Source organism: Sander lucioperca, chromosome 10 (assembly GCF_008315115.2).
Source record: "Sander lucioperca isolate FBNREF2018 chromosome 10, SLUC_FBN_1.2, whole genome shotgun sequence".
Classification (NCBI taxonomy): Eukaryota; Metazoa; Chordata; class Actinopteri; order Perciformes; family Percidae; genus Sander; species Sander lucioperca.
In genome coordinates, this window is record NC_050182.1 from 15,939,672 (window position 1) to 15,965,071 (window position 25,400).

Sequence of the window (25,400 nt, forward strand, 5' to 3'; positions counted from 1 at the left end):
GGGGTACCTGCAGTCTCTTGACATGAATTAGCATAAACGGTGCAGCTTCTAAAGACTCTTAACATCCCGGACATCCGTGTCTTTTGCTGTTCTTCCAGGATTTCATTTCTCATGTGACTCGGGTGTATCGTTTTGGTATGCATGCTGTAGCACCCAGCTATTCTGAACGAGCTCGTCCTCTGTACAGTCACGCACACATGGACTGATGAGGTTCATTACACCCCCTCTCGCTCACTAACATAAATGCATGCTCTTGTGTTTCTCGTCTTTGCCTGACCTGCGTTAATGTATAATATATCCTCTTTTCCTGCTCCTCCTTAGAATACATTCCTGTAGAGCGAAGCAGCCCCACACACACACACACACACACACACACACACACACTCTCACCCACACACACACACACACACACACACACACACACACACACACACACACACACTCTCACTCACACACACACACACACACACACACACACACTCCTGCACCACCTCTTTGCAGACTATATGCGGATAATTACAAGGGTGTCCAGAGCAAAATTGCACCCCGCTGTGTCTAAACTCAGATCTCATTTTATCATGTTTTTTTCAATAGGTGTTAGTGACTCATCTCCATATGCTATTGAGACATCACTGAGTCTTAACGTTCTCAAACTACCCTGGGGGACAGATAAAGCTCTCTATTGGAACTGGCTGAACAGCTGGAAACAGTGGTTGAGAGTTTTTTTTTTTTTCCCAGACCTGAAGCAGGAAACAGGAAGTAGACTCAGCGGAGGTGGTGATTCCCCCCGGCGGTCAACATTATTAGTGTCAGCTGGCTGCCTGTCTGACTTCTCATTGTCATCGTCAGCACATTCAGACATATCAGGGTCAGAGGTCACCTCACATTCATCCACACAAACAAAAAGGGTCAGGATTCAAGGATAGGAATTTCCTGCAGCTTGTTGTTGACACTTCAAAGGTCCAGGAGAGCAGCACGTGAAAAGTGCCCTTTCAGCACTTTGTAGCCACCCGCCCCCAGTCTGCTAAGAATACTGCTTCATTTTATTGGACAACGCAATAAAAACAATTGGGATTTATGAGTCATGTGACTGTGTGCACTAAGATTCTGCTTTCTTGGCTAAAGGCGAGCTGTAAGTCACCGCTCCTTCACTCCCTCCTTCCCATCATTCACTCTTACCTCATATTCCTGCTGCCTTGTCCTTCGGCCTCCTCATGTGCCTCCTCTTCTCTTTCCATTGAGTGTTTGAATTGTGTTGGCGGTCGTATGAGTCCCCAGGGTCATTAGTGGCATCTGGTTTGAATGAAGTTCTTGCTACTCAATCAGTTCAACTCAACTGCTCCATTAATCTCTATTGAACAGTTTTTAAATATCCCTTTTTTCTGCAAAATTGTAAAGACCCATTTATGAACCATAAACTTTTATTCAAATATGGTATGTTACTCATCTATCTGATTTTAACATGCCTGAGGAAGCATCCAGGCCTTAAGAATCATTGAAAACAAGGAACTGAAGATATGAAAATTAAGTGTAACAAATACATTTAATAAGACATTTACAATGACATTTAGCTGATAGAAGAATTTTGGGAAAAACAGCAAACTTTTCAGAGCTCCAGGACAGTTGCCTTCTGTAGAAAGCCAGGCAAATTGCTCACTTTTGCTTCTTTTCTGGAAATTGCGATATTTTTTGAAATGTAGAACGAAAGGGTAATGTCACATAATATCAGATTATTAAATTTGACGAAGGTCTAATTTTGTTAAGTGAAATAGCATGGGAGCTTTCACGTTCATATTATTTTATAAAATAGGGAAAGAAATATAAATTGCCCGCAGTTGCCCCTTAATTCAAACCCTAGTTTTTTTGTGTTGGGATAGGTGTCTTCTCTTTCCTGCTGAGCTAAAACTCACTCTAACTCTGTTATCCCGGGCAAGTTCGATGAACACCTTGAGTCCACCGACATTAAAAAGGCATGGTATTTTGCACTGCTCTATACCTATACCTGCTCTTCTCTTCAAACAGTAAGAGTTTTACTGACAGAGTATATTCTCGGGGCAGACACAAGCGTAGCAGCCAGCCTTCCCAACCCCTGTCTCACCTGATGGTTCATAAACGAGCAGTCCTAATGCAAAGGGAAAACAAAAAGACAGGAAGTCGATTTTCACATGGGGATTACCGTTGTGGAGAGAGCAGAGCAAAGAAGTTCCAGCAAACATTGGCGTTTGTGTGCGTGTTTATTATGAAACTTCCCTCTGAGGTGTGTTGAACAGTGCCCTCGGGCTGAATACTCAAAGAGAGGACTGACAGGTTTTCGTTTCTGTAGATTACAGCTAGGTATACAGAATGGAAAAAGGAAGAAAGTGTGTGTGTGCTATTGTTTTGTATGTGCTTGATAAGGTATGTGGTAATGCATTTCCCTGTGACAGCTCAGTAAACCATGCATGCTCTTTCCCCCATTTTCACTTCCATGGTTACTGAATATCTGCAAAAGCGATTTCCCATGTGCCTCATCAGAGTCGGAGGAAAAATGACTCAGCAGGACCATCTAATCTCCCAATTCCCTTTTTACCCAAACACACACACACATACAAAGGCTTATTCCAGTACAGTTCCCTCTACAGTGCCTCTGACAAATCTGCTGCTGTGGGTCCTGAGGAGGAAAAGGCCATGCTGGAAAATTGCTGTGGGGATCAATAAGGCAATTTTCTGTCGGGTCAGCGGCTGACACTCAGGTTATTTACACTGAGGGGGTGGGGGCTAGGATAGGTAGTGGCGAAGTGTGCATGTTAGTCGACATATTGCTTTGCTTACCTAATCTTTCTGAACACTTTGATCATGACAAACTGCTTCTGCAATGTCCAAGAACAGTCAGGAGATGCACCCCCACCTTGCCTTCACTCAGTGTCCCGTCTATAATCTACTGGACCGCTAAAATTGATTTACATCACCTGTGGCATAGTTTGTTTTATTGATAGATGAAGAATATCTGAGATTTTTTGGTGGGTCCCTAAATGTATTTGAGGTTATTTAGTTGCTGTGGCTAAGCAGAAATGTATCAAGCTCATAAAGGGACATTTTGACACACTGGCAGATGGCTTGTCTCACGTTGGTGATCCAGACTTTGAGAGCAACTCCAAGACGATTTTACAGCTCCCTATGACATTACATTAGCATTCAGTTTATAAGAGTTGATACTTGTCATTCCAGCATGGACTAAGCTTGCATCGAGACCCAGGTGGGGCTATTGTTTCTGTAACTTCAGACGCAGCCTCAGAGCTTCTCTCGCCTGAGGGTAAAAAGCTAATGAAATTAAAGCTCTAGCTTTGTGGGAGGGATGTTAAAGATATTAAATGTTACATTTCCCACAGCCTTTAGTGATGTTTTCAAATGTCTTGCTTTGTCTGAACAACACAACAAACACTATCATGCTGACAAAGTGAAACCTCAAGTCCTTATATTTGAGAAACTGGGACCAGCAAATGTTTCATGTTTTTGCCTAAACGAAATGACATACGATTGTTCGATTATTAAAATAGTTGCGATTAATTTTCTGTTGATCGACTTGACGATTAATCGACTAATCGTTGCAGTGCTAATCATTAGTTGCAATCCTAATAGTGTCCCAAAGTGCAGTTTAAGAGTCATCTCAAATTTAGTGCAGTGTTCCTCTGCATGTTAAGTGCAGTTCAGTCTTCTTATTTGTGTGTTTTGCATTGTGTTTTCTTCCTATCTTATACTTGTGATAATTTTGTCCATTAGTTCATCTCTTTGTGGCAGTCTCAGCTTCACTTCAGTCTTCAGTTTTGCTTTAGATTTAGCTGCTATTACGGACTTCTTCCTTTTTTCTGGTTACTGATTCTGTACTACATCAACGAAGAGAACAGACACATGTAATATACTGAAAAAGGCTGTGTGCAGTTAAAGACAGGTGGCGCAGAAGGGGTCTGCGAGGGGAATCTTAACAACACAAACAAACTGGCCGAAACAGAAAATTCCTGTGTGATGTTTTCGATTCTCCAAGGATTAGCTAAAGATTTCAGAGAACTGAGCGACCTAACTGATCCGTCTGACATACTACAAGTGCTTTCAGCCACTGTGAGAAAAACCATGCCTTTTTTTTTTTCACTTCCCGGATTTCCCTAATGAGCAACTGCAGTGTTGTGGATTATGCTCACACATCCCCCTTCTTGTTGCCTGCGGAATAACAGAAATCCCAAGGGAGATGCGAGTTCAGAAGATTTATACACAGATCCTATATTTACCGACGCAAGATTGGATTCATTGAGTCTTAACAGCTGTTTAAGATAGCAGGTTATCTCTATCACTGAGGTCTGTGAAACGTAAAGATCTGAATTTACACAAATAGGTCTATCATGCAAATGAGAACATTAATGCCCCTTTTATGCTTTCAGGCTCAACAGATGATTTATGCTACATTACAGATTGCGATGATGTATTCAAGGTGAAATGGAATCCTGAGATGCTGAGATTACTGTAATGAACACAATCATTAGTTTCATTGGCATCAGTGGACATTTTCCCAATGAGAGCAAAGTGAAGCTCAGTGACCATTTAATAATGCTTCTCAAATGTGGTTTCATTAAACAATACACACACACACACACACACACACACACACACACACACACACACACACACACACAGGGAGAATGCATGGAATGTTTTACTGAATGAGAAGTAGGCCATTTAAGCATTTAGATGATCATTTAAATGGTTATGATCTAGAAACGTGTTTGTAGTGCATTACAATGATAGTTCTCTTTAAATATAGCTTGATGTAGACTGTTCTTTGACCTTGCTCAATGCACTTTATAATATACTTTCATTTAATGCTCCATAACCGTACCACGTCACAGTCATCACTGTATCTGCTCAGCCTACCAAGCAGGTGAATTTAGAGCACCTCACTGAGGGTTCATGTATGTAATGTCACCCCAGGGATCGAGGCAGGCCAGGTGTTGTAAAATGGGGGGCTCTAGGCAAATTGTAGAATATGCATCGGATATATCATTGAGCCATCCAATTTGACTGCCATGCCCAGGTGAAATATTCTCAGAGCAGAGGCCCATCTTCTTTCCAATTACAGCTACAGTGCTGGTGGAGTGGCCTATTTGCTTGTCGAGGCGCACAGGGCATGCTAGGCTAGCTGGGATGACTGGTGAGGACGGGGATAAGGAAGGAGGGGTTTGCATCGATTCAGATGCTCCCCCACTGGTGACATGGACAGTACAGTTTAATTCACTAATAGACGCATGAAATCAAAGTCTGGCTCACTGCAGGTCTAAAAATAGTTGGTGAGAATCGAAATTGACAAACCGGCATGCATGCCCTGAGGTGTATTATGTCTTATTGTTCTATTTTTTGTTTGTTTGTATATCTGAATGTACAAGACCAACCTCTGAATTCCCCTTTTAGTTTTTGTCTTTTCATTTTGAGACCTTGGCACTAAAAAGCACAGTGAGTAATGTTACATTTCCAAGTGTAATTAGGATGTCTGATGAATTGTGATTTGTTGTTTGTGTTCTTAATAATACTGGCTGCCTCTCTTTGGTGTATTTTTACCTAGGCTGTGTTATGCCCGAACAAGAGTAGTACATCTCTTGGTGGATTTAATTGCATGCGTTTGTCAAAACAAGTTTTTTGTGTTTCCTTTTTATGTGTGCTTTAGTTGTCTAAGTGTAGGATAAAAAAACACTGCCCGATTTACTGTATGTGTCCAGACTTCTTGAACCCTGTGAATTTCTGCACTGGACTTAAATACCACTAATGTTTGTGTGTTTTGTGCATGAGATTGTTTTTGTCTAACTCTGTTAAGCTGTTTTGTATTCCCTGCTAAAAGTGACAGTGACAGAGACAGCAAGTTATTAGAATACTGTACAAGAAGTCGTCTTTCTGGGAGAGAAAGATAAAGTATCTGAGCGGATAAAACAACATTTATGAGTAACGCAAGACTTCGGCGGCCAGGGGAGGGAGATACAGGCAGTGATACCCAGCTTGTCTCCGTCTCTCACAAAAGACAGCATTGCTTTCTTTGTGCCACTCCAAAGACATCTCGAGCTGGCACAAACGTGAATGAGGAGAGGCTGCACTTGTTTCTGCCCGACACTGAGACAGAATCACCCAACCCCCCGTTGATGAAAAGTGGGAAGAGAAACAGAGACTGCCATTGTTTTACCGTCTGCTTTAGGGGGCGGGTGCCTAACATGGCATATATCTCAAAAACAAGAATCAGAGGGAGGCCTCTGCACAACCTCTAACACCTAATGGGGTGAATGACAACCCACTTATTATAGCAAGGGATTCTGGGAAACTGTGGGATGTGAGGGAGAGCAATTCATAGGTAGTCTTGACCAGAGCGCCTCTTAAATGGGGAACACTATCACTCTTTGTCATAGCTGAAGTCATACACATTCAGTATTTCAAGACATTGTGTTAGCAGGCGAGTTGTTGGTGGTGAATGGGTGGAAGGGGGCAGAAAGGGTGGCCATGGCCACCCCCACAAAGTCCCACATGGCCCCAAAGTGACATCACTGCCGCTTTTGTTTCTACCCCTGCTGAGCACCAATTAGCCTGTCGCCGCCTGCTCCTGGAGAGCAGGGTTTTGTGCGCCAAAGCCGAGCAGCAGCCTTGTTTTGCTAGTTGGCTTGTGGTTCACGCTACATGTCAAACCGTCAGGAAACAGGATGGTGTGGTAGTAAGTGATAATGCACATAAGCTGTCACATACTGCACGCTCAACTGTTCCATTGGCATTACATCAAGCAATGTATCTCGCATACAGTTTATTTTTACCGTTTATGTATCATGCTGCTCTATCGTGTTTATATTACAGCATTTCAGTGTCTCCTGTTTGTTTAGGAGAACAATTATACAGATTAAAAGGGGATCAATATCAGATATGATTAGATGTTTTAAGGAGAAATATATGGAATATTATGTTATTCAAAAAGATGTGCCTCGAAATACAGTTTTGTACTTCTGTGTTAAAAGCTGGCTGGTTTAATTCTTTTTAAGTCTGAACATTTAGGATTCTACCAGCATTCTGTTTTACGAGTTAGTGTGTTCCAGTTTCATGCTTGCAAGCTGACTTTTACAAGCTGTCAGGTGTGAGTGCAGACGGTCAAAACCTAGACAGGATTACATAAGGTGCAAAGTCTGTAAAGAAAACAGAGTAGTTGCAGAGACAGGGCAGGACTAGGCCTGTAACAATTCCAAATTTTGTTGTTAAATCACAAACGACGCATCTTTCCTACCATAGTAAGGTAAACAACGAGCTACAAACTCATTTTCTTCAAAACGAGCCGTCCTCCAACCTGGAGAAATAACATTGGTCTCTACGAGCAGCTGGCGGTGAGACGGCAGACGAGTGCTTAGGGACCGTCTACAAACTACAACACTGAAAAGAGATACAACAACAATATTTATTAATTTAATGATTAAAGAAGGTAGTGTCCCCAAACTTACCTCAATTATAACTTGTCTCCTGCTAGTTGTACTACAGCACTTACTTTAAAAAAGCATAAGCATATTCAGAATTTTGGGGAATATTTTGCCAAAAACATTTAATATTTTAATAATTAAAAGAGTGGTCTCTAAACGTACCTCACATATAATATATTCTGCTGGTTATACTACAGCACTTACTTTTCAAAAATAGGCATATGCCTAATTTTGGGGAATATTTTTTTTGCCAAAACAAATGTAATATATGTCATAATTACAGAGGGTCATGTCTCCAAAACTACTCCACACATAGAAGCCCTCTTGCTGGTTGTACTACAGCACTTACCTTTCAAAAATAAGCATAATCATAATTTTGGGGAATATTTTTTGCCAAAAACATTTAATATTTTAATAATTAAATAGAGTTGTGTCTCTAAACTTACCTTACACATAATAAGTGTTCTGCTGGTTGTACTACATCACTTTTCAAAAATAGGCATATGCATAATTTTGGGGAATATTTTGTTCCATAATTTCTTTTTTTTAATATATGTCATAATCAGTGTTGGGCAAGTTACTTCCAAAATGTAATACATTATAGATTACTAGTTACTGTCATTTGAGAGTAATTAGTTATATTACAATATTACTGTCTCTGAATTGTAATGCGTTACACTACTTTTGCATTACTTTTGAGTTACTTTCACCAAAATAACAGGTTTGATTTGGCAGCTAGCTTGTGAATTTCACCACCGGATCAATAAAGTCTCCTCTTTATCCACTTTAATACATCATAGATTATTCATATTTTGTATAATTAATATAAATATGCAAAGTAACTAAAGCTATACAAAATAGATAAGTAAAACATATAATAGGCAAGTAGGAGAAAATGAAAATACTCAAAAGTATGGCATTGTTGTAAAATGTTTGTTTATAGCACTTCAATAAGAAATTCATGTTGTTTAGGTTAAAACACTCTAAAGGAAATGTTCAATTATAGTGTGATTAAAACTCACTATTAACATTATTTACAGTACTTGATTTACAGCTGATTTGTGAAAAGGTAGCCTACACAACCTTATTTAACAGTAATATAGTTTTACTGCGAACCGTCACAGGAAGTGCTTTTTATTTTGAAGTAAGCTACACGGAAGTTGTCTGTTGTGTAGCCTATTCTTGCTAGCTTACTGAGATGCAACATGTCCGTCAGGCTTAAGTTGTTCACTTTCTTGTTTGTAAAACTGCAACATATTGAACAGTAAATGGTCACAGTAAAAGACAAGCGCTTTTGGTCGTCATTTGAAGCCATTCCACTACAGGCATAGTTACTCTCCACGGCTGATAAAAATGCAATGATATTTACGTGTAGCAAGCCTCAACATTAATTCCTGACATGTTTATATCTGTCAGCCGCTGACGTACCGTCACCTGTTGGGACATACATGCTGTCCGTACCGTCTCTGGTTCTGACCACGGGAACAGAAACAGGACAGCTCACTTCAACGCAGCGTAATAACTCCTGAAAATAATATCCATCTCGCAAATGTATTTATCTCTGCAGTCATCTCAACCATCGAATACAGCGACAGGAAAATAATACGGCTTTTTTTTTTTCTGTGAAGAAATGTGTCGCGGTGTTGGTGAATTCTTAAAAAAACCAATGCACCACTAAATGTTACGTTAAAATGCGTTGTAACTCGCGTTACTGAGATTGTAACGAGTATAATATTACCGAAATTTAATTAGTAATGCGTTATATTACTGCGTTACAGCAAAAAGGAATAAATACTTTACTGTAATTGCGTTACTTTTGTAACGCGTTACTCCCAACACTGGTCATAATTACAAAGAGGCATGTCTCCAAAACTACTCCACACATAGAACCCCCCCTGCTGGTTGTCTGAATTTATTTTCAAAGTGAACCAGATTGATGCATTTAAATGTTAAAATAGACAAACCTCTCACAGGGGAGCATGCCCATGGACCCCCCTGGGGGGCTTGTCTAGGGGCAGTGTCCCCATTTTAAGTTTACAAAGATAAAAAATTACCTGTTTTGGAGGTATTTACGCTTCTGAGCTGAAAATGTCCCCGGATTTTGTCTCAGAAATCTGGTCACCTTAATTTACGGTAACGTTACCATTAAACAAAGCAACATAGTGGATTAAACCACAGATGGACTAACATTACTTAAACACATGTAAAGGTGCTTCGTGGATTTTTAACATTCGAAAGCCCACTGGACTTGCAACTGTGGGTGGGGCGTCCTCTGGTAGGAATCCATAGCATCATAGGCTAGCTAACGTTACTGTTGACGCTACGCCGGTAGTAGAAACACGTTTAATGGATCCAAACAATAGTGTGACCAATCTCAATAGAAAAATGCTCTAATGCTTTAATTGAGGTTGTACAAAATAACCGTGATAATGTAAACAATTTGCGGTTAGACAATTATTTAATAATTGTTACAGGCCTAGGCAGGACATTTAACTTATGACTTATCAATTTCTTTGGAGCCGCTACACAGATGTTTTAGCTCATTATTGGCTTTACAGAACCAGGTAAAATAATGTATTTTTACCCAAGAACACTTGTAATGAATAAATCTTACCCTAGAAGTGATGGAATTAAAGATGGGGAAAGCTTGCAAACATTAAACTGAATGTAACAACTTGAGTTTACAGGCAGGGAACTCAAATGTACATGTATATAAAACATTTGATTATTGGTATATTCAAGAGCACGTTTTTGAATTTTATACTCCATATTAATATGCCACTGTGAGACGCAGGTACAGCACAGCATGTATTTGCACTGGTAAAGGTATAATATTTAAGTCTCATCCCTCATTGTGTCCTCCAGTCACATCTGACTTTGGCTAATCTGGAGATTGACAGCGACTCATTGAAAGGACACTTACAATGGCAGCCCTTGGCAGGATTATGAAGGATGTGAGAGCACACAGCTGAATGGGGTCGGCTGGAAACATTGATCCAGTTCGCTTCCTTGAGCCTTTCGACTCCTCCAGTCACTGTCGGTCACGCTGTATTGTGGCTCCAGGAAGGAGCCGTATGTGGCATTTGTTTGGTGATACAGGTTTCCTTTCTGGCCTTTGTAGTTGGTGGAACCTGACACCTGTTTTCCTTTAGTCTCAAGAACAACATCGTGTTTTGCTGCTTTATCTCCTTTTACCTTGGTTCCATTACCTCAGAATGTGCTTTCTTCTATGGACAAAGAGAATGCCTTAGCTGAGTGACTGTCACACTCCACAGTGTTGTAATTGGCTACCTTCTCTCTCGGTACCCTTGATAGCTACACTGAAATTGAGGTTCAGTGGCCTTGTGATTCTCCAACCCTTGGCAACTTTTAATCATTGATGGTATTTAAAGTTAACCTTTAACCCTGCTAGGGGTTTGATCATCAGAGTTGTCCTATCATGTCTCTGATGTGGCATGAACAAAGGTCAAAAGGAATCCAGCCTTGGGATTTTTCAGTAGTCGTTAGGGGTGGGAGGAGACACCCAGCTGACACGAGATTGGGTTCACAAGATTTTAACACTATTTTACAGAAAACTTCAATAAAGAAATAAGACTGGAAAAATAGTCCTTTATTCAATCGAAATCGAAAAATTCACAAATGTTACTTATTCCATATGTACGGTGGAGAGATAGTCTCTTCACTCAGAGAACCAAGGTTACAACGTAACTAAGCGTGTTCTGTAGGGCTGTCAATCGATTAAAAAATGTAATCTAATTAATTACATACTCTGTGATTAATTAATCGAAATTAATCGCATACATAATTAACGGTGCCTGGACCGATACTTTTTAAGAAAGTAAAAAAAACAAACAAGAAAAAACAAGAAGGGTACTAAACAACAGTCGGCGACATTAAAGAAGGCTTGTTTATTGCTAGGCCATATGGTCAAAATGAAATGATTTAATAATAATGTATAACAATAACTTATTTCACTAATAAATTGCTGTTGAACGACAAAAACAACCACCAGATGGGAAAAGGACATTTAACAATAACTTTGAATGCACCACGAGGCTGTAGTTTACCAGTTTCATTGAACTCACCGTCTGTGTTGTTTTTCCGACAACGGCAGTTGCAGATTGTTACATACCTGTGTTGAATCCTCTACAGTAAAACACAGTCAAACTTTACACTGTTTAGCGTTAGCTGTCAGCATTTTAACCGTTTTTAATCCAGCTACTAGCTAGTGGTAGGCTAACGTTAGCTGCTGTCGAGTATAGTGTTAACTAGCGTCACGTGCAGCGGTGTTTGTGTTGCCTGTATCGTCTTCAGAGCATCAGAGAGAAGTGCAGACATATCAGTGGCACCAGATTTCGGTAGCCAACCCTGTGAGTGAGAGAGAGAGAGAGAGAGAGAGAGAGAGAGAGAGAGAGAGATTTTTTTTTCTTCCTTCCTCTATCGCTCTGCAAAAGTAAACTCAACTTTGGAGAATGGGCAGGGGATTTTCTATGCTAATTTCAAGGCTGCTGCTCTGCACTTGTGTACTGATATCGCGAGACACTTCACCTCGACAAGAAATCTCGTCATGTGTAATCTTGCGAGATCTCGTCGCACCTCTAGTAATCGTACAGTTAGTTTTGCTCAAAGAGTGTAGCTTCAAACAAAAACAAACTTGTGAGATGGGATGCACGTGCTTAAGAAAACTTAAAGCACTTCTTTTATTTTAATCAGATAATCTAAAAACAACCATGCGCTCGTCTTGTTTTGATACCCTTTGCCTTCTTGTACAGTCAGCTTTTATTCAAGACCAGCATAGCAGTTAGCATCCACAACACTCAGGCTACCTCTCCGAACTTAGCTCCAGGCTAAATTCCTTTCTTTGGGTTGCTCATAAATGTTTAACGTAATAGATGTTTGTTTTCTATCCTCCTACCAAAGCTGACATGTTTATTTTTTCCCCCTCAGTGCTTTGTCAAGCCACTTCCCCCTTGTACAATTTTCTAGCTGTACTGCATCATATATGTAATACAATAATAATGTGGAAAATCCTTTGTGTCATGAATATACAGTATATACACACTTATCTTGGTGATCAAAGCAGGAACAAAAAATGTCTCATTGTTTTAGTGCCTTGCTAAGTATTTGAGTAAATATGATAAATCTGCTCCCTTCCATGCCAATTTCACTCTGCAGTTACATACATTAAGAGCTCTAGGTTACAAGCATACTGTATGATGGAGACTAAAATGAGACTCTTGTGTATAATATCTGGGGGAAGTTCTGGATAAACATATGGCACAGGATGAATATCTTTTGAAATGGGGACTACTCTTTGATGAATGGTAATTACACATTCCTCAAGTCTCCACTGATTGGCCTCTTCTGTTCAACATCTACATAAAGTACATATCCCACCAGCGCAGATTACCGAAAAAAACACAGAATACTTGACTATTGTTATGCACAGACCACAAACCAGGCCAGCAATTCTAAGTGTTAACATTAGTGCTGTCAAACGATTAAAATATTTAATCGCATTAATGTTATAGTTAACTCGCAATTAATCGCACATTTTTATCTATTCTAAATGTTCCTAGATTTCTTTTTGTCCTATTATTTTTTCTCATTTTAATGCTCTTATCAACATGGAAAAGTGGATCGGCTTGCTTTGTGCAAGTATTTTTTTTATTGAAAACATCATTGGCATACTGTAGTGTTCAATTTCACACTAACATTCTCACTTGGAGCAGTCATTCACACTTTGAGCAAATAATCTCTCACACAATGTAACGGCTTTGACGAGGGGGTGGAGAATTTGCATCAGCTGTGTTCTTGGCCATCAAGTGGTATTTCAGACGACGTGCTGCGATGATAGCTCAGTTCACAACGACAAAACACACAGATCACGTTGGTCTTGTCAATGGAACCATTTGGCAACTTTTTAAAACTTTTTAAAACAACTTTCCATTCAGAATCTTATTGGCATCCATTTTGGCGTCTCGCGCTCGCCATCCACTCAAAACGTAACGTTAGCCTACTACTCTTTGGCCGGCTTGCAAGCACAAACAAGTGTGTGCGGCGTGCACGTTGTTTTGTTTCTGGTCTAGCTAGATCTGGTGTGGTGTTGTAGTTTTTCTAACGTTACTAGTTGTTGCAACAGCATGTGAAAAACCACAAAGTTTGCTAGGCCAAAAAGAACGTTAATCTCACGATAAAAAAAATTGACGCCGTTAAAATGGGTTTGCGTTAACGCCGTTAATAACGCGCTTTAACTGACAGCACTAGTAAACATCCACATTAAGTAGGTTGAATTGTCACCGAGATGCAGAGCAAGAGTTCAGTAGGGTGACAGCCGCAGGAAAGAAGCTTTCTCTGAACCTGCTGGTACGGGTGCGGAGAGACCTGAGACGCCTCCCGGACGGGAGTGGGGTGAAGAGGCTGTGGTTGGGGTGAGAACGGTCTTTGATGATACTGCGCGCCTTACGCAAGCATTGCTTGCCCTGGATGGTCTCGATGGAGTGGAGTGAGGAACCGGTGGTGCATTGGGCAGTTTTCACCACCCTCTGCAGTGTTTTCCGGTCATGGGTAGAGCAGTTGCCATACCAAACTGTGACACAGTTGGTGAGGATGCTCTCGATGGTGCAGCGGTAGAAGTTCACCAGGATCTGAGGAGACAGGTGGACCTTCTTGAGTTTCCTCAGAAAGAAGAGACGCTGGTTAGCCTTCTTGATCAGGGTAGAGGTGTTGAGGGTCCAAGTGAGGTCCTCAGAGATGTGAACACCCAGAAACTTGAAGCTGGGTGTTCACAAGAAGAAAGCCACACATTTATTTATAGGCTTTTAATTTTGATATTAAAAACATGATCTTGATGAGGTATTCTATATAGGGGTGCACCGATCCGATATTAAGATCGGATATTGGTCCCGATATTGACAAAATAGCTGGATCGGGGATCGGAAAAATTAACAGATCCACGGGCCGATCCAGTTTTGTTAGTTTGTTTCCCTCTGTCGCATGCTGGAAGAGTTGAGTGTACAAATAAATAATTCAATACATTACATCTGTTATTTTGTCTTAGTTAGGAAAGTAATGTTTAGTTAGTAAAGTCTGGTCTCTTCCACATGGTGGAAGGAGGGTATAAGGTGGAAGGTATACAGTTTATTATTAATTCAACAACGATATTGGTTGGTATCAGGTATCGACAGATACAAAGTCCAGGCATCGGTATCGGGACTGAAAAAGTTGGATCGGTTTTTGTACGGAACAAACAAACAAGATGTAATGTGTTCTCTCCACCAGAAAGTGAATAAGTGTCAAACTATTCCTTTAAGATATTGCTGGTGGGTTCGATTTTAATACATTATTTGTAAAAGACGATCTTAGAAGGACAACAGTTCCCTTGTGTAATTCTGTGTGTTGAAGAAAAAAGGCGCTCTTCTCTGTTGAAGGTAGACACACACACATACACACACCCCTCTCCACCTCATCGGGGGAAAAGAGGAAAGGGAGATGGAAAGAAGTGGAACAGAGCGTAATGGGGCAGAACACACAGAGAGTTACAGATGGACTGAAATACTGATCAGGCAGAGGCAAGAAAATATGCAAACACACACACTATACAAATCTATATTCAGATCTGTAAGACACAGTGTTTTTCTCTCTCTCAACATATCTGATAGAAAGACACATGCCCAGTCTTCCTTCTGGAGTGTTTTGGATCATTAAAGACTAAGGGTGCACCGATCCAATATTAAGATCGAATATCGGTCCCGATATTGACAAAATAGCTGGATCGGGGATCGGAAAAATGAACAGTTCCACGGGCCGATCCAGTTTTGTTAGTTTTTTCCCCTCTGTCGCACGTGTGTCGCATGCTGGAAGAGTTGAGTGTACAAATAAATAATTCAATACATTACATCTGTTATTTTGTCTTAGTTAGGAAAGTAATGTTTAGTTAGTAAAGTCTGGTGCCTTTAGTCTCTTCCACATGGTGGAAGGAAGGTATAAGGAGGAAGGTATACAGTATATTATTAATTCAACAACGGTATCGGATCGGTATCGGGTATTGACAGATAGACAAAGTCCAGGCATCGGTATCGGTATCGGGACTGAAAAAGTCGGATCGGTGCATCCCTAGTATTCTATTTTCACTTGACATCCGTGATATGCATCAGTGGTACAGTTCCTGTACTCTCATTATACTTGCTGATTGTACTGTAGCAGTTTGAGTTGTTATGCCCTTTCACTTGTGCAGTGCCACCTCCGGTCTACATCCTGCCTCTACTTAGACTCTTAATTTTCACTTAACTCTTCACCTCATGTCATATTTTCTGCAGTAGTACTTAACTCATGCATCCACATGCCAATGTGCTGCTGAGTGACGTACTGTGGGGTCTTGTCGACGGTGGTCTCCTCTGTGTAAATGCTGTTTGCTCCCTCAGTGAGGCAACGTGGACTGCTGATTGACATCTTATTACGAGGACTTGGTTCTCTTTTACAGACCTATCAGGGAATAGAGGAGGTGATTATATGACAGGAGTCCCTTCACGGCCACAGGATTGCTTTTTTGTATGAAGCATACAACCCTTTGTCAGAGAGAAACAGAGTTATGTAGAAACAAGAAATTGGGTTAGTTGTGGCTAAGGTAAAGGAAAAAAAGACAATACTGCTCAGCATTACACACCAGAGCTTGAAGTCTTTAGCATGTAAAACCACAACATTTACAAATTGTCACAATAATCAATCTTAAAAGAGTGCTCCACCAATTTAGAATTTAACAATCGACTCAATCGCTCAAAATCTATGCAGAACAACAGATGACATTTTTCTTCCATTCCATACATCATCTTCTTTGTCAAAACCTGCAGCTTGTAATTACCCACAGTGCAATTTGACCGTTGGCATTTTGGTCGGAGATTAGGATCTGTAATACTAAGAGCGGCTAGTGTAGCCTCGAGCAGAGACAAGGAGCAGGCCACAGAGGTCTGGTAAGCTCTAACTCCAACTCCACCCCTCTAGATTTCTTTTTCATTTCCAAACTTGTAGTTTTCAGCCCCAACTGATGCGGACCTGTGTGACATCTTTTGGGGCAGTTTTAAGTTAATTCACACCCTCTGGAGCCACAAAAGGTTTTATAAATCCTACACGTATGCAGTACTAGTCCGCAAGATCTGTAAACAGACATTGAGGTGTAAAATAGGATTGAGATGTGTAATATAAAATTAAATAATTTACTTTGACAGCCTACTAAGCGAGAGTGGATACTCCCATAGCTGTTAGTCCATAGTAGGGCTGCACAATATATATATATATATATATATATATTTTTTTTTTTTTTAATCGTCATTGCAATATCAACTGGCGCAATATACACATCGCGAAAGGCTGCGACATATCGCAATAGACACTCAGAGATTTCTTGTATAAAGCCCCTGACACACCAACCCGACGGCCGACCGTTGGCAGAAAAGGCAGTCGGACTGATCAGTCGGGTCCCCGAGGTCCAAAAAGTGCCTCGGAACACACCGAAGCGACACCGACTTGAGCGTACGTTCTGCGCATGCGCAAGACGTAATACGCCTCCATAACAGCAGGTGGCGCTAATCTGTATTGTCGCCCAAAAAATTAAAACTGGCAGCTTATTGGACGAACGCGTCACGTGAGTCTGGCTGCTCCCGGATTTTACAACCGGGCACAATGGCGGCCATTTTAAGCGAGAAATAGCCCATGCAGTTGCTGACTCTGTCTTCATTTCAGATCGACAAAGGTCAGTTTAAAAGATTTTCGTCAGATTTTGAGAGGTGTTAGTCAGGCTCATCCCGCTCGTCATTTCCGGGTTAGCGCTCCACCATTGAGTCCGAATGCCCGCCTTCCGATTCAACATGTCAAATCGGCCCAAATGAAGGCCGACGGCCCCTCCAACGGACGACGGCATGGAATACACCGAACAGACTCGAGTAACCTTTTATAGTGCCTTTCATATTCAATTCAATGTTCAATTTGTTCAGTAAAAGAATGTTGAAAAGGATTTCCTTCCATTTGTTTTAAATTCAACAAGCAATTTGTTGTATTTTAGCAGAACACTGAAAGTAGCAGAAATGCAGAACTGAGTACACTTTAATATCTGTTTATTTATGGCAGGTAATATCGTTATCACGATATTCAAGAACGTTATCGCATATTGCATATTTTCCTCATATCGTGCAGCCCTAGTCCATAGGTGGTTCTCTATTCTCTCACGGCTTATTCTGCACTATGTGATGGTATGAATGTCTTGTTTTCTGGTTTAACTGCTGTCCCCCAGCTCCCTCTCTTACAGTTCTGTAATTCACCTTCCTTTTGCTTTCCCGGCATGTCTCATACACCCCAACGCCAAGCCCCAATTTAGAAGTGGATGTTTTCCTTCAGGGGCGTGAATGTGTATGTTTGACTGTGCAAGTGGGTTTGAGAGTGCTTGTGTGAATGTACGTATAAGTGCTACTGAGAAAGCAGTGGAAGAGCATGTCAATCTGTATTCTCTGTTTTACTGAACTACAAGCTGTCTGGTTGAAAGTTAAAATTGTGGATTATTTCCTCAAACTGTTTGTTTACTAGCTATTACAAAACCTGTCCTTGGACCAGGCTAGTACATGATGTACATGCTTGCATGTAGTACTCACTTCCACCCACACATACCCACAAACATGTTGGCCATTCTTATCATTCGACTAACCCAATTAACTGCGGCCTGCAGCTTCAGTGGTATTGTGTCTGCGAGACGGCTATATCAGTCTTGCTTGGCCGCAGCTCCACACACAAAGCATGACAAATTAGAAAGGCCTCTCCCTCATTACCTGAACTGTAATCGTTGTGTCCGCTGATAAGATAACTGTCACACTGCATGCTCAGTTATTGACAACATTAGCAGTCCAGATCAACTATCTGTGCTTTCTGTGCAGGTGTGGTGAAACGGAACAAAGTGCAAATGCGATTAATCGCTGCGCTTCGGACCTTTTCTTGATTTCTGATCTGTTGTATGACGCAAACTGGATTTGTTGGTTTAGGGGTGGCCTTGGAAAAGATGAGCCCCACAGTAAATTTGACCCAGATGTGTGCCCACACGCATGCATATAAACTGCTATACATATACAAATGCTCCACGTACACTCTGATTTTGTAGTCCTCTATCAAGTTTGTCTCACAGTAGCTGGCAGGCACCGTGGCCAGTTGTGACGTTTGAGTTGATGGTGCCAATTCATAGCGAGAGTGCTGTCCTCCCCTCCCAACCCAGTTACCAAGGGAACCCCAAGGCTAGAGAGAGATAAGAGCACCACTGAGGAAAACGTTCTCGCTTTGGCTCACTTCTGTTGTTAGCTTGTCCCCTGTGCTCCCCCCGCAGGTCTGTTTGAGCAGCCTCAGTTAATTAAACAAAGCCTAACATGATTAGACAGAAAGAGAACCTCAGTTAGGAAGAATAGACTTGGCCTAAGTCTGAATGGAGGCGGTTATGAGTGAACTTTCTGTAGTGACACTTAAACGGCAATGAAATCTGTATTTGATGCAAAATACACAATGATTTGCCCTTTTGAAGCCCTTTTGGGATGCTGGCAACATCACAAAACAGCACAAAAATAGATGTTTGGCTTTTAAGCTGACCACCTATGACTTGGAAGTTTCCTTGCTTTCTGTACTGCCATGTATAGTAATAATAACTTGCTGTACAATGTCCAAGGCTCTTTTTTGGTGATCAAAGGAGAATGTGTACTCCTGTGTCCATATGAGCTTGTCTTTGTTTGCTCACAAGCGTACTGTAGATATTGGGCTGTGTTAGTTGGAGGCTTGCCCTGTCACAGTGATTAGTCATACAGACAGATGTGGACGGCAGGCCACGTTGTGTAATTTGGCCCAGATGTAGGTGGAGACTTTGCAGCCAAACGCTGAGCTCCAAGCTGTTACTCCCCTGAACCCCCACTGCTATCTTTTTCCCTTTGACTTTAGCTCAGGGGTTTCCCATAAAAAATAAACTTTAGAGTCTGTATGATTAGTCAGTCAGATAATGTGAGAAGACCTGTCTTAAACCTTGGAGTCTTGTCTGGACAAGTGCTTGGAACAGCTTTTTTGGCAATTTATTTTCCTTGAGGGCATACCTTGTTTTGTAATTTTGCAAAATCGTGTCTGGGCTTGTTTTGTTATTTTCTAGTTTTCTCCATCCCTTTCTCTCTGGTGATGATGCATGGTGCTTGTCAAAAAATTTAGCAACACAGAATGGGGAAAAAAGAGAAAAGATGACCATGGGTTCAAGTAGTGGTGCAAGATGTGCTGGATTTAAAAAAAATAAATGAAAATCTTTCTGCAAAGGGAGAACAGTTCCAGACTATGACATTTTAGTTATCTTCCGACGCTCTCTTTGTCCCCCCATTCACTGCTTTTAATGCTTTTCCTTCTTCTCTCCCTCTTGTGAAGCTAAATGTGTATGACAGGAGCAAAAGTCAGGGGAGCGTGAATGTCAACAACTGATTAAATGCAGTTTCGGTTGGGGAGAAACCAGTTCTATTCATTTATATTGTCATGTCATGTGCTAGTGCTCGCTGAAATGAAGCATGATCAATTCTGATTGCACATTATCTACCACATCTAATTTAAGTCATTAATTGACAAAGCAGTTGTGCAGTTCAGCCGATTCAGGTCACTGTTCATATGTTTGAACTTTAACCTTGATACAGTCTTTGTCTTTGCTCTGTATAATTGAACAAGATCCCTGACAAGGTTTGTTCTTAGTTTATTGCTAGAATATATCTCTTTCCTTTGTGAATATTTAATAGAAAAATGCTTAGGAAGGAAGTCAATTTGCATATTTGCATTGATATGCAATTCCCTTGAAACTTTTGCCTTTCATTTGACCTACTTGTGTTATACTTCCAAGGTATGATCCTCTGCTGGTATAACTCGCATGGAGTCTGCTCTTTCTGATAAAGGCTTTTATATTAAATTGATTTCTATGCTCTCTACATGACTGATCAGCAGCACTTTTAAACTGTCATGGAATAAGTATTCCTCAATGTCAGTGTCTCAAGATTGCCGCAACACTTTGTCACTAAAGGCCTATCGGTAGAGTACAGATATATAAAGCTGGTCCAAAAGATGGATGCAAAAGCTAATAGAATGCCAGTATAGAAGATGAAGTACCTACCAATCACTTTGTAAACAAACTTAAACTGGAGACTCACTCCTGTGACCACAGCAGCGCTGTTTTAATCATCTTTTTATATTGGCCATACGTCTGTAATAACCCAGAACTGTTGGCTTTCAATTAATAGTGGCTGCAGCTGACATACATTATCCACCCGTCTTCTTTACTTCACATCTCAGTGTCACAAACCTAAATAGACTGACGAATAGCATATGGCTCATTGGCTCATGTGGGAGGCGGCAAAACCTACCATTTACTTCGATGGCCTTTCAGTGAGGAGCCAAGCCTCCATCGATGAAAGATAAACAAATGCTAACTCTAATTTGCAGGCTTCTCATTGGAACAAATGGGCTGTGTCCTCCGCTGAGGTTCAGATTATACTGCCATATAGCTACAAATTTGCTTCCTGTGTGGAAATCTGAGGCCACACAGAGCAACCTCTCCTGAGGTAATCATTATCATTTCTGTCAGGTGCTTGTTAGGCCAACCTCATAGCTTGAGCTGTCTGTGTCCTTGAGGCATCCCACAAGCTGCCTGTCACCTTTTTAGAGAGGCCGGTCATTTGACACTAGCAGCGAAGCAGCTATTATTCTGTCACAGCTAACCTATTAGCCTAAGACAAACAAACTGGTCAAAGGTCATTTGGGGCTACCCACAGCTTCTGTCATGACACTAGATGGAAGGGAAACGGTGTGATGGAGACTTCACATTCCTGAAATGTGCCCTTAAGATGACCTTTTTTTCCACAAGCCTTGCAAACAAATAATGAATTTAACGGACAATGTAGGTTCAAAAGCTACAACTTAATTCCCCCTCTGCAGGATGCCAGAACTTTGTTTTGACTGGGATCTTGGCTGGATCACATATTTGAGGGGCGAGATAAGATCAGCAGAGGAGTCTTTAAAGCTTTGGCACACACTTCTAAACAACTATTTAAAAAAACAAATCCATACAGATTGATGCAGGTCTTTTTTTTTTTTGCTGGAAGGCTCTGCTTGCAGACACAACAACACAAGCATCTGTTTAATGTAATACAATCCAGTACAACAGCCTTGCTTTAATATCTTATAGCAAGGCTTCTACCAAGCGAGGCTCTCTTGTTGCCTTGGGGTACCAAACATTCAGACATTTAAAAGTTCTACTATACAAGGAGCAAAGTAACAGGCTGTGTGGAAGAGGAGGTAGAATTGATAGGAATAGGTCATGCTGTCAGTGTGATTGGCACAGAAGTGGTTCATCTTTTACCTCAAGGGACATGAGGATGACCTCTGGACCCTTCCAACCCTTGACCTCAGTGTCCACGCGTGATGTCTTTAATGATCCAAAACACTTCAGAAGGAAGACTGGGCATGTGTCTTTCTATCAGATATGTTGAGAGAGAGAAAAACACTGTCAGTCTGTTTTACAGATCTGAATATAGATTTGTATAGTGTTTTGAATGTGTGTTTGCATATTTTCTTGCCTCTGCCTGATCAGTATTTCAGTCCATCTGTAACTCTCTGTGTGTTTACGCTCTGTTCCACTTCTCTCCATCTCCCTTTCCTTTTTTCCCCCGATGGGGTGGAGAGGTGTGTGTGTGTGTGTGTGTGTGTGTGTCTGTCTGTGTGTCTGTCTCTCTCTGTGTGTCTGTGTGTCTCTCTGTGTGTGTCTGTGTCTCTCTGTGTGTATGTGTGTGTGTGTCTGTGTCTGTGTGTCTTCAACGAAGAAGAGCGCCTTTTTTCTTCAACACATAGAATTACACGAGAGAACTATTGTCCTTCTAAGATCGTCTTTTACAAATAATGCATTAAAATCGAACCCACCAGCAATATCTTAAAGGAATAGTTTGACACTTATTCACTTTCTGGTGGAGAGAACACATTACATCTTGTTTGTTTGCACCAAAGTGTGAAAGCAACGGTTCTCATTTTGTTGCTACGGGGTTTATGTCCAAATTCTTGTCTCTGAGCAGTTTGGAAGTTACTGGTCAGGGCCAAGAAATAGTCTGGCATATAACTCTTTGTAAAAAGGAGAATTGCTGCTTTTAGAGAAATATATCGTGTTGACTAGGGCTGTCCTCGACTAAAGAAATTCTTAGTCGACTAACACTTATATGATTTTGTCGATTAATCGATTAGTTGATGTAATCGACAGAGCTGTGCTCTTTGAGAGGTGGTTAAGACTAGAAAAGCACAATATAAATGTAGTTAATGAACCATCTGTAAAACTGAGTTTCTCCACAATTAATCCTGCAAAAGCACCACTTTAAATTTTGTGCTTACCAGAAATGTGCTCATAAGTTTCTTGGAAATGAGTAATTAAGCATGAATAAGCATAAAAAATGACTCATCAACTAAAGAAATCTTAGTCGACTAAGACCAAAACGACCGATTAGTCGACTAATCGACTAAGAGGTGGCAGCCCTAGTGTTGACTGGTGAGCTTTAGAGGCCGGCAGATTTTTGTTATCGTTGGACAGAGCCAGGCTAGGCTAGCTGTTTAACCCGTTTCCAGTCTTTGTGCTAAGCTAAGCTAACCGGCTCTGACTGTAGCTTTATATTTAATAGGTAGATGGGAGAGTAGTGTTGATCTTCTCGTCTAACTCTCCACCATGAAGCAAACAAGTGTATTTTCGAAAATGTCGAACTATTCCTTTGAATCACGACTACAAATTCCCTAGCGTTACTGCTAAGTAGCAAGACCAACTGTGGTATGGTTACATTCTCCACAAGGCATTACTCATGATTGAGAGATCCAACACATTTGGAAAACCTTAGTCAGTCTGATTTGTTATGATAACCTTCTATTTCCACAAGCACTTTGAATAGTAGAAAAAATGTGAACGGGAAAAAGCACTTAAAGTGTATCTAATGAAAAGCTTTGTCATATCAGTGTGTGATGAAGCTTACCCTTGTAGCAAACATAAAACGAGACATACAGTAATCTGTGAGTGTGTATGCGTATCAGGACAGCGAGTCATCCTTTCAGCATGGTGTCTAAGACCCGCATGCTGGTCATATGACTCCCAGCGATGAGTCAGAGATGACAGTGGGAGTCCTGCTGCCTGTCTGAGCAGCCTCAAGCCGACCCTGGGGCAGCACTCTGCCCCGCCGTGCCAAGTCTCTGCTTCTCTCTGTTGCAGTTCACCCATTAACTTGAGTGGACCAGCGGCCCTCCCTCTCATCCAGCAGCTTTAATTGCATAATGGAGGTCATGGTTGGGGGTAATTTTGTGTGCGTGGTGGCAGATTGTTTCTGTACGGAGGGAGCATACAGTATGTGCTGGAGTGGGAAAATCTTGTTTGTGTGTGTGCGCGTGCACTTTCTAATGCACACATAAATGTTCTGTGTATGAATGTATCATTGCCTGGGATAATTAAGACACAAGGTGGTCATATATTGGAGAAGGAAGTGTAGTTATCAAGTCACATTATTTTTTTTTTGCCAGATTTATTGGTGTTATTTTTAATATAACAGAAAGTAGTTTTAGTTGTAGTAATTATATCAATATACAGTACCAGTCAAAAGTTTGGACACACTTTCTCATTCACTTGGATGGGAAAGCGTGTCCAAACCTTTGACTGGTACTGTACATCTATATATATATATATATAAATATAATTTTTTTTTTTTTTTTTTTTGATCGTCATTGCAATATCAACTTTTACAATTATGGAAGCACATAATGTAATCTGAAAACTGCTGCACTGGTTAAAAAAAACTGATCTCAGCTGGTATTCTGTCTGTAATGGAGTGGAATGGACATTTCTAAGTGACCCCAAACTTTTGACCGGTTGTGTGTTTGTGTGTGTGTGTATATATATATATATATATATATTAGGGCTGGACGATTTTGGCTAAAATCATAATCACGATTAATCGAACAAGTTACCTCGATTATGATTATTGAACGATTATTTAAAAAAAAAAATCTTTCTTATACTGTAAATATGTTCAGTTATTTTTTCTAATGAAAGAGTGCATAATCCTCTCTTTGTGATTCTAAAATAAGGAAACAACACACAGATAGCAATTAATGCTTATTTATTAAATATTTCAAACAACTGAACTGAAATCTACAACAGTAGATTTTACAATGAAATAAAAACGTCTTTTAAAAAAGTAATTTAAGTTTTAATGTAAAAAAAAAAGTTTCCTAAAAATGTAGAAAATAAATAATAAATGTCCATCATAAGATTAACGGGAACCTGTGGTTAACTGTCTTTTCGGAGTTAAACTCCACAAGCGTGTCCTGCGGCTCGCCGGCCGTCACACACACACACACACACACACACACACACACACACACACACACACACACACACACACACACACAAACACGCTCGTCCACAGCGCAGCAGGCAGAGGCGGGGTCTGTTCCGAGTATAATAAAGGCCCGTCTGTGTTGAGCAAAACATTACGTGAATTACTACGAGAATGGACGTGCATTTAGTATAGGAAAAGTGCACAAGTATTAGCATCATTTGTTGTTGTTGTATGTGACGCTAAGGTCTAGTGACGATGCTATAAAGACCGTTGCCGTGTTGCGTCGCTCCCTTACCCTTCCTACCAGTCCAGTAGACAGTACAAGTACTATCCGGTCAGAAAGCACCTATGGTCGCAGACTGGACGGGGCGGAGTCACGTGACTACACACGCGGCGGCCGTAATATGTTTTAAGGGGAAAGTACATTAACACACAGTGCTGCGGAAATATTAATAGGATTAAAAGACCGAAATAACCGACTTGGTAAAATTACGTTAGTTATAGGCTCTGAATTTCGGTTACGATTATTTTTCGATTAATCATCCAG

The 25,400-nt window shown here is 40.8% G+C and overlaps 1 protein-coding gene and 1 long non-coding RNA gene across 3 annotated transcripts in view; one reads left to right on the forward strand and one right to left on the reverse strand.

The window, feature by feature from the left end:
- The window catches only part of LOC116060777 (mannosyl-oligosaccharide 1,2-alpha-mannosidase IA), a 221,559-nt gene that overhangs the window by 25,318 nt on the left and 170,841 nt on the right, over positions 1-25,400 (forward strand). The window lies entirely within an intron of this gene.
- On the reverse strand, positions 19,396-24,176 carry LOC118496121. Its single transcript, XR_004898580.1, has 3 exons — positions 24,106-24,176; positions 20,796-20,799; positions 19,396-19,406 (listed from the first exon to the last, which is right to left on the reverse strand). It is a non-coding gene; the product is annotated as an uncharacterized LOC118496121 (long non-coding RNA).